This window comes from Myotis lucifugus, unplaced genomic scaffold (genome assembly GCF_000147115.1).
Source record: "Myotis lucifugus unplaced genomic scaffold, Myoluc2.0 scaffold_15, whole genome shotgun sequence".
NCBI lineage: Eukaryota > Metazoa > Chordata > Mammalia > Chiroptera > Vespertilionidae > Myotis > Myotis lucifugus.
Window position 1 is genome coordinate 10,358,695 of NW_005871063.1, and position 10,894 is coordinate 10,369,588.

Here is a 10,894-nt window from a genome sequence, read left to right on the forward strand (position 1 = left end):
TGAATAAGCTTGTGGGTTTTTGGAGTTTTTTTGGAATTATTTTTCCCAATAATTTTACATAGGTAGTTGACTGGCACAGAAAACATACTTGAGTTTTTAATCAGATAATAAACTTGGAATGGTCACCCTTCACCAAGAATATTCCTGCTTTTTTTTTTCCAGTATCTCTAACACTAAATGATTTAGTACAAAAAAATAGCCTTTCAATTATGTTCATCAATAATTTGGTAATTAAGTTATAAGGAAACACAGTATCCATCTCTATAATGACCTTCCATATTTATATATGATGTCTAAGAGTCATATTGGATCAAAATGAAAAGCAGACTTTTAAAATCAAGACTGTTTATACCTTTGTTTTTCTTAAGTCAACCAAGTCTTATAAGGAAGCAATGCCTCTAAATAGTTTCAGATTTGGCCCAGATGAAATAAAAAGGCAAACATTACTGGGAAAACTGCCATTTGTCAAATCTTCCATGTCATATCATGTGGTGATATAGTTCTCTAAACAGAAAATATCAGAATGCTGATATTTTACTCTACTGTACAAACTAAAATAAGTACAAAATTGAGCACAAATGATCCAAAACTACTGAAAGTAGTGTATTTCTGGATGAATGGCACTTGTGATGTCTAATATTTTCTTCCTAAGGTTCTAGCATTCCTTCATTTATTCAATAGGACATCCCTGGGCGTGGGGGGGTTGGGGGGGAGGGGGGGGCCGGGCAGGGGGGACATAGAACACCTGAGAGTCAAGTTATTTTTTTTTATTATTTTTTAAAAATATATTTCATTGATTTTTCACAGAGAGGAAGGGAGAGGGATAGAGAGTTAGAAACATCGATGAGAGAGAAACATCGATCAGCTGCCTCTTGCATACCTCCAACTGGGGATGTGCCCGCAACCAAGGCACATGCCCTTGGCCAGAATCGAACCCGGGACCCCTGAGTCCGCAGGCCGACGCTCTATCCACTGAGCCAAACCAGTCAGGGCAGTGTCAAGTTATTTTTAAAGTTAACAAAAATTTTGAATTCTTGTTTAATTAAAAATGGAACAGTAGAGGGTGACTCACTTCTCTCATCATAAGCTGAAATTTAAAAATTATATAATCTTAAAAATATAAAGACATTCAAATATTGCTTCACATGAAAACCTTCAAATAGATTCCAAAGCTCACTGATTTAGACTGTTTACTGATATCACTGCATTGTGCTGTTTTAAATGCAAAATATAAACAAATAGATAAAGAGTTCATTTATTACATCTAATCATACATGTTATAATAAAACAATTGCTTCCTTTCTGACTGAAAGTTAAAGTACACATTCTTCAAATTTTCAAATCTTACCTTTAGAAAAACATTAGCATGAATTGTTTCTTCATCCAACTGTGATTCAACCCTAACCATTAATGTACTGTTTTATGTAAGAAAGGAGAGGTCTTAATATATGCTACATCTTATTCAGAAATATAGATGACAATTCCTTATACTAGGTAGCTTGGAGTGACTAGTTCTTGTCATAATGTTGTCATAGTGATAGTGACATCAATGTAATTCATCGTAATCAGTGCAGCGATGAGAAAAATATCAGTGCTTATTCCTAGTGCATTTTACATCTCAAAATGCTGTGAAACATACTATTTAATATATTACAAGTAAATAGGTTTTACTTAAGTCAAACACTCAAACTGTAATGGATGGATCTACATCTGTGAAATATAGATAAGGACACAAGTGTCTGAATAGATGATGGGGATATTGGTGAACATTGCCAGGAGATTATGATTAACCGGTTGCTAAGGAAAATTCTGCTCTCAAGTGCCTTTGCCAAATGCAAAAGCTCCTCAAATCATGAGCTCAGTTTAATTATTTTGTTAAATCCTTTTTAATTTTTTTTTTGGACTCCAAGAGCGATATGGCAGTGATAGTCCTGGATTCTGGATTCCATCCCTCACAATCTTGGCAAAACACTTCCAGTCATCACCTTTCATGCCAACTGATGCTCCCTTAGTGGCTGAGTTACCTCTTACCCCAATGCCGGGCAGGTTGCCATCACAATAAACAAATAGAACAACCTTGGTTGAACTTCTCAGAGATGGAGTGGAGCCCCGTTTTTAGGTCACCAACATATTAAAAATAAAAATAATATCTACAAAAAAGGGTTAAGTTTTGTATATTTAAAATGTATTTTGAACTGAGGCAGGAAGAAGTTAAGTAACTTGCTGAAGGTCTCATTATCTAGAGAGAATGATCTGGTTTCAGAATCTGTGCCTTTTAGCCACTAGCAAATACAACAAATGATAGCAATCAATCTAAAGTGGTTTATAATTTGATGTTTTGTCCTTTTTTGGTGGTAGTGTCCTCAACAAATGTCACATAAATAAACCTAAACCAAAAGTGACAGTGGAAAATAAATATTTTCATATAAATAGAGTATTTTAGCTCCAAACTATTATACAATATAATTGAGATTTTCACACAAAAATTACTGGATTTATTTTTAAAATAGTAATCCGTAATGAATATTGACCAGTAAGGTATCCCATGGCAAAATCAAGGAAAAAATTTCTCCCTCCTTGAAAATGAAAACCTCATGCACTGTTGGTCAGAATGCAGTTGGCGCAGCCACTATGAAAAACAGTTTGGAGGTTCCTAAAAAAATTAAAAATGAAACTGCTTTTTGACCCAGCAATTTCACTTCTTAGTATATAGCTGAAGAAAACAAAACCACCAATTTGAAAGAGTGTATGCACCCTTATGTTCATTGCAGCATTATTAACAATAGCCAAGCTATGGAAGCAACCAAAATGTCCATCAACAGATGTGGATAAAAAAAGATGTGTACATTTATACAATGGACTAGAGGCCCGGTGCACGAATTCGTGTGGGAGAGGGGGAACCATGGGAGGTTGGCCACCGGCCCCAAAGAGGGAGCCGGCCTTTGGACCCCCTGGGAAAGGGGCCGCGTCTGCTGTCACCCACACTTGGTTCCCTGTCCCAGCCTGAGCCCGAAGACCTCGGGGGTCGGGAGAGGAGGCGATGGTCACCAGGCCAGGTGCGGAAGGAACAAACATTGGCCGCCACTGCCACCACCATTAGCGCTCTGCTACCACGCGGTTCCTTGCCTCCCCCCTCCTCCTTTCCTCGTGCTGTGCTGCCACTGCAGCGGGTGGGCAGCCCCTGGGGAAGGGAGAGGACAGGAGTGAGACAAACCCTTGTGACGAGGGCTGACTTTCAATAGATCACAGAGAGGGAGCTGCTCTGCTACATAGGAAACCCTGACCCAGAACCAGGTCTCTACAAATGGTTTAGCACCAAGGGCTGATGGAGGCCGGCCTGCTGGGAGGAGGAGCCATGGGAGGTTGGCTGTGGGAGCACACTGAACACCAGGGGGCAGCTCCTGCGTTGAGTGTCTGCCCCCGGGTGGTCAGTGTGCATCATAGTGAGTGGTCGACTGGTTGTTCTGGTCATTCCGTTGTAAGGTCGCTTAGGCTTTTATATATAGATAGATTATTACGTGGCCACACAAAAATGAAATCTTACCATTTGCAACAACATGGATGGACCTAGAGGGTATTATACTAAAAGAAGTAAATCAGACAAAGATAAATACCATATGATTTTGCTTACAAGTGAAATCTAAAGAGCAACATAAACAAAACCAAAATAGAAACAGACTCATAGATAGAGAGATCAGACTGATGGTTGCAGAGCAGAGGGGTTTTGGGGAACGGGGTGAAAAAGGTGAAGGGATTGAGAAGTACATAATAGTCATGGTGATGTAAAGTACAGCATAGGGAATTTAGTCAATCTATATGATGCAAGTGGTACTAGAAATATTGGGGAAACACTGTGTAACATATATGGTTTTCTAACCATATGTTGTACACTTGAAACTAATACAAAATAATATAAATGTAAACTCTAACTGAAAAAAAAATTTAAAAAGAAAAGAAAATTACTCCCTCTCCAATCTGCGAGGCACGTCTCCGTGACGGATTGTACAGCCTCATTTAGAGACAGCCTTAATGCCCTCATGAGTGCTATTTCCAAGAGCCTAGCATTGGGTATTCTAAGTGAAATGTGTGTCTAGGTTACTGTTACTAAGGTCTGGAACTTCAAAGGGACAAGCAGTGCCCTGATGAGGCCTTATATGATGGCCTTAGTATATGTAGACCTTGGTTAATATTTTAGGTATCTGTGAGATAAGAGGTTCACAGAGTTCATTACCCTGAATAGAGAGGACAACTCTTAGGCATTGACTCAAGAATTTGTAAAAAATGTATACATGGGGGTAACTTGCAGCCTGAGGCATCTAGTGCTAAGATGACTGTCTGAAGATCTCCTGCCACTTGGGCCCTGTCCTTTATAGGGACATGCCAGTGAGAGGATAGAGAGCAGCACCACTCCACTGAGCTCCATCGCTTAGGATGGCAGCAATGCCATTCATGCAGTCAACCATTTTCTACTGCTTGTTCATTCAGTTGATTCCAAGGGACTCCCCAGATAGCTAGGGTGTCTGGGAGAAGGGCAAACTTACCCAGCATTTGGCATCTGGCAAAAGACTAAGACAAGAGAGGCCATACTATTCTCTGGGTGAAATAGGCCAGATGACCCAGGTTTGGCTCCATCTTGTATCAGAAAGGTCTCAGTACCTAACCGGTTTGGCTCAATGGATAGAACATCAGCCTGCGGACTGAAAGGTCCCAGTTTGATTTCAGTCAAGGGCATGTACCTTGGTTGCAGGCACATCCCCAGTAGGGAGTGTGCAGGAGGCAGCTAATCGATGTTTCTCTCTCATCGATGTTTCTAACTCTCTATCCCTCTCTCTTCCTCTCTGTAAAAAAATCAATAAAATATAAAGAAAGGTCTCAGTAGAGGTGCTGAGCTTGGGGGCACTGCATTTACTAGTATGAGCCAAGGCCTAATGGGCAACGAGGTATAGGGGGCCATGGGCCCAGGGGCCTGTGAGAGCTACTATTCATAGGCAAGGCCCGGGCCAGTAATTTTTGCTCTGATGGTGTGCAACCCAGATCCAAGGCCAGTTCCTAACATCAGAAACCCACGGGCAATGTAAGGCCGTCTTAGGTGTCCAGAGGCTCCCGGAGGCATGGACGAGGCTATAAAGCCTATACAGTGAGGAGTCTCTGTGGAAATGGGAATGCCTGTCAATTTCTTCCCCCTTAAATCAGTGATTATAATAAAGAGAAATGTGCTTCTGAGAGAAAATAACTGAGCTTGTCATTCTGTAGTCCTTTAAACAGTACAACCTGACAGTCAGTTGAGAGTAAATATTGCAACTGTTGAGATGACTAGCATTCAGTAACTGTTTTTAGGCAAAGAGAAGTTGGTATTTCCTTTTAGAAGGAATGTATCTGCTAAGATGAGAGGACAAACTCTATTTTTTTTTTCATGAGATGGTTTTATTTTCTTCCTGTCGGGATCACAAAGAACCACATGACTCATGACAGCTTTCATTGCAAACCTTTGCCACAGCCAGCACGTTTACATATAAATGGGTGATTTTCCTCCTGAAAAGAGAGAATATGGCTCTGAAAACTAAGCACATTTGTGTAGCTTATCAGTCTTCTCTTGAACATTGACACATACCTCTTTCGGGGGCAAGAGTTTTCATATATTGCTTCCTTTCATTTTTGCCTTTGAATGTTTCCCAGGATACTTCACATATTTCCTTTTTATGGGATTTTCTCACAAGCTTTTGCTACCAGGGAACATCTCTTTTGATACAGACAGCCCTCATGGACCCTCCTAGAACTTTCAGACTGCTGGGTGAAGTAAAGTGTCTTCCCCATCATTCCAGGTTTCACTGTAATTCATTTTCTTTTTGCTGGCACTGATGGATTTTCAGCTGCTGATGTTTTCCAAGGTCCTCTTACAACCTTCAAAACTGCATCCATATTGTGTTCACTATCATGTTTTCATTCAAAGTGTTTCTTTAAGTTTGGTTTTGTGCTGAGTTTTTTAAAAGGATTTTAAATGGATTTTTAGAGAAAGAGGAAGGGAGAGGGAGAAACATGGATGTGAGAGCAAAACATTGATCAGCTGCTTCCTGTACACCCCCCATGGAAGATCAAGCGCACAAACCAGGCATGTGCCCTGACGGGGAATCCAACTGGTAACCTTTTGGTGCATGGGATGCCACCCAACCAACTAAGCCACACTGGCCTGGGCTTTGAGTTGAATTTGTAATCACAGCCACTAGCTGCACAATCGAACGTCATTTTCTAGTGTGGATCAGGAGGTGGTTTCTCAGGTAGTAGTAGTACTCTCTGATAAAGAAGACTTTGTCACACTCTTCTCCATGACAAACAAATGATCTCTCCTCCATGTGCTTGTACAGGTGCATATCAGCCTTCCAGGCCTTGTTGTAATTGGCGCTGCAGTATGGTAAGGGCCACTTGTGGTGACCGGGTATAAGCAACCACGGTTCTGCCATTGCAAACCATTCTGGATTACCCTCATGCACGATCCAGGTGTACTTTCTGCCCATTTCAATTTGGATAGATTTTAGAGCCTTTTGTTGGAGGGGACTTCATGTAAGGTGGGGTTTTTAAAAATAGATATGCTTTCTGATTGATTTTTTTTTAGAGAAAGAGGAAAGGAGAGGGATAGAGAGATAGAAACATTGATGAACTGGGCTCTGATTATATGCTCCCTCACTGGGGATTGAGCCTGCAACCCGGGCATGTGCCCTGACTGGGAATTGAATCATGACCTCCTGGTTCATAGGTTGATGCTCACCCAATGAGCCACACCACTTTTAAGTAGCAGCAACAGGGAGGTTAAGTTGAATCTGGAAATGAGAAATACGTTGCCTCCTGAATGCAAAAAGACTTAAAAGAATTTAGACTTTAATCCCCTAAAGGTGTGTTAAACAAAAGTCCTGGGAGGAGGATGCCATCACTGTAATGTCACATATCTGTGCTAATGGAGAAAGGTCAACTCCGCTAAGATAGGGCAGGGAGATTAGCCAAAGAATTTATGTGCATATATGCATAATCCATGGACACAGGCAATAATGCCAATAATGCGGCAGGCCTGAGGTGGGCTGCAGGTTGGAGGGGCAGGGTAGAGACACAAAAGGCAATGAGCACCCTTTTAATCTTTTTGCTATAAAAATTACGTTTGTTATAAAAATTATTTTAGTACATTTGGATTTTCAACTGGATTAAATTAGAAACCTTTTAAAAATATATAATACATAATTTATCTTTAATTTTCTACCCCATATCTAGTTATTTTTCCCTTTCCTCACATTACCCCCCCCCCCCAATCCCTACTGGTTTTGGGCTTCAGCCACCTAAAGCTAGATTTTAGTTTCTGTCTTTGTCTGTAACTCCTTGCAAACCTTCTAGGTGGTTACAGGAAAGGAGGGTAAAAGGGGCCCGGTAGCCTGCCTGGCACGCAGCCCGTTCTACCGGATTCCAGGTCACCTCTAAAGGGTTGGGGTTTGCACCTGAGAGCTATAGCAGGCTCTCCTTGGCCCAGTGCAGTGAGCCCATTGTCAGAAGTATCAATATCTTCACGTTATGTTGGGGCACTTCCTAAGGCTCAAGCGCACTGGCTAGGGAGCTAGCATTATTTAAGTAATTGAGTAACTGGCAGGTGTTCTGAAGGGGGTTTCTGGGATGAGATATTCGTTTCCTTGCCCCAGAGGCTCCCTTTGGATTATACATTAGGTATGTGATCTCCAAGGGTACACACACCCATGAAGTTCCTGAGGGCCTAGGGAATATAAAGTTCCTTGGCAACAGCAACAGGTATGCAGCAAAGACAGGTAGCTGGTATCCCATCAGAGCCCAAGCAACTTCCCGCACAGCAGTCTCCTGACACACATACATAAACTAGAGTTCTGTCCCAAATAATATTAAAGAAATGCCAACGTCCAAGAAGTGACAAGCCCCAGAACAGGAAGCACACCGGAACCCTTGACTCAGGAAACACAGCTCAGGCGGCCTACCATTCCACCTGGCCTGGTATCTGGCCCCCCGATTTGGGCCACTTTGCACTGTTTGTTTAGAATATTCTGAGAAACGTAGCAACCACAAGCAGATACAGCAGCAGGCTGCAAGACTAAAGCACCAGCTCAAGTTTCCTTCCCAAACCACCCTCGCAGTGGTCTGGAACCAATTAGTAAACCAAGAGCAGTCTCCCAAGAAGTTATCCAAGAGTCAGTAGTTATGGTCACAGCACCAATCTTCTATATATATAAAAGCCTAATATGCTAAGTACCTGACCATTTGAACAGTTGCTATGACACGCACTGACCACCAGGGGGCAGACGCTCAGACCGGTAGGTTAGTTTGCTGCTGGGTTCCGGCCGATCGGGACTGGGCAAGATGGGCCGGACACACCCTGGAGCCCTCCCGCTGTCCCTCCCTGGCCCCAATCATGCACCAGTTGGGTCCCTTGGCCTGGCCTGTGCACTCTCATAATCTGGGGCCCCTTGGGAGATGTCGGAGAGCCGGTTTCAGCCTGATCCCCGCAGGCTAGGCTGAGGGACCCCACTGGTGCATGAATCCATGCACCGGACCTCTAGTTGTTTTATAAGACTTTGAGAATTTTTTTGAGGGTAGAATGCAACACGCATTCATGAAGATGAAAGGTTGAATTTTCTGTTGCTTACAGCTATGACAGAGAGATGGGGGATAGGAAGCGCACACAGGAAATTGCACCCAGGAACCAGTGGGTAAGAACAAACTAGCTTAGCTGTAGGGGGCAGCCATGTAGGGTAGTTATGGCCAGCAGTGTGGGTTAGTTAAGTTTTGCAGCTTTCTGAGGATTAGTTAATTTGAATAATTAGCATAGGGGTTATACCTAGTTCTCTAGTACTTGAGCCTTTAGGTTGGTGCATAGTAGCCTGGGTGTGAGAGCCTGACAGGGAAGGTAACTTTTCAGAGCGACTTGGCTGGGTTTAGCAAGGTGGGTACAATACTCATGGCAAAGCAGCCAGATGATAAGGGTGAATGCACAGCATTGGATAAACACCAGGTCACTTCACAATTTATAGGCACCTAGAGATCTCATTAAAAAATAATGGTTAGTGATGTAGAAATGCCTACTTTTTTTTTCACCCCTTGGCACATAAACTGAATGTTAATTTATGCACTCAATTTTCTTAACGACTTTTTTTATAAACATGAGGCATTCATTCGCTTCAAGAGTTTTTTTTTCAGAATTTTCTAAAATTCCAATGAAATACAGACAAATGATGTCAACTTTTTTAAACCCCCCGTATGAATGTTCTTTTTGAAGCCTTGAGAGAGTAACTGAATTTCACCAAGTTCTATATTTGTTATAGACCTACTGACAGGGAATTTCTAACACAGGTTAATTAAGCAGGGTTAGGCAAAAATCAAATCTCAGAGTTTTCCTATTCTTTGCCAATATTAAAACAATTAAGAGAAACACTAATAAATGTAACTCTTAGGACTTATTAGCATCCAAATTAAGATAGCGACCCCATGTAACATCAACATGCTATTGCAATGATTTTATGTAAATTTATGCAAAGTGACTTCAAATAGGTCTTCAATACTGCTCAGCAATCCATCTGTGTTACTCTAGAAACATCCTCTCTCAGTTTTCCCATTGGTTACTTCAATTTCCCCCTGTTTTCCTATATGGTACTATCTTTGCTGTTACATTAGAGGCAGTTTTTTTCATTTCCTATCCATGGTCGCTCCTCCAGTCTGTGTGATTGGACCCCATGATACTTTCTCAGGAACACCACCCACTTCATATTCCTGAAAATTCAACCACACCTTCTCAGCTAGATCTTTTTCATCAACATGTAATCGTGCCTAGGACTTTATCCCATGTTATCCTTCACTTAGGGCCTTATCTTTTCACCATGCCACAATCAATCTTTCTTAGAAACTATATTTTGCTCTCTTCATTCTCTCACCTCGTGTGCACTTACTAATATACTCTATGCCAACACAACTTATGTACCATTATTTTATGGAACGATCCTTTCTAACAAAATGGCCTCCATTTTGCCAAATCTAGGGGACAATTTTAGCACTCATTTCAGTGATTTAGTAGTATCTAAAACTTAACTGTTTACTCTTTCTTGAATTACCCTCTTACCGCATCTTCCATCATACAATCCTTTATATAATACCAAAAATTAAAGTACCTGACTGAAAGCAACATCAATAGGAATGAGAGAGAAGAGAGAGAGAGAGAGGAGAGAGAGGAGAGAGAACACATCACCAATAAACGGGACTGTGGGAAGATAATTATGTAATTGTTTCAGAGACGCATTTGTCCCCAAAATCCCTTCTCCCTTCCTTTGTAGTAACTGGGCATATTATGATTCAGCTGCATTACATTTTTCAGCCTTCCTTGCGATTGTCTGTGGCCACGTGTTGAAATTCCCTCAAAAGGTATGTGAGAAGCACTATAATCTTCTTATGAAACTTCCCACATGCCCTGCTCTGTGCTCTTTCCCCTTCCATGTTGGGCACATTGAGGTTGGCAGGGATACAGTCATCCTGGGTCTTTGAATGACACACATCTCCCTGGATTGTTAAATTGTCCCATAGACTTCAAACTTTCAGGTGCATTAGAAATATCTGGAAGGTTTATTTAAACACAGACTTCTGGCCCTAAGTACCAAAGTTTCTGATTCAGTAGATCTAGAATGCAGCTCAAGAATCTTCTTTTCTCATGGCTCCTGTGCTTAGGAAGAGTTCCCCTAGATAACTACATAGAAAGAAATAAACACCTTTTTAAAAATTTTTCAGCCATTATGTTTTGAATCTATTATTAAAGCACTCTACCCTCCCCTACCTAATTCAGAAATGATGTGAAAATATGGTCAAAATTATGTTATTTTCATGCTGGTATGACCAACTAATTTGAAAC

General features: G+C 41.4%; 1 pseudogene; it reads right to left on the minus strand.

Moving 5' to 3' along the window:
- Positions 1–5,333: 5,333 nt before the first annotated feature.
- LOC111825163 lies at positions 5,334–10,119 on the minus strand (annotated as a pseudogene).
- Positions 10,120–10,894: the final 775 nt, after the last annotated feature.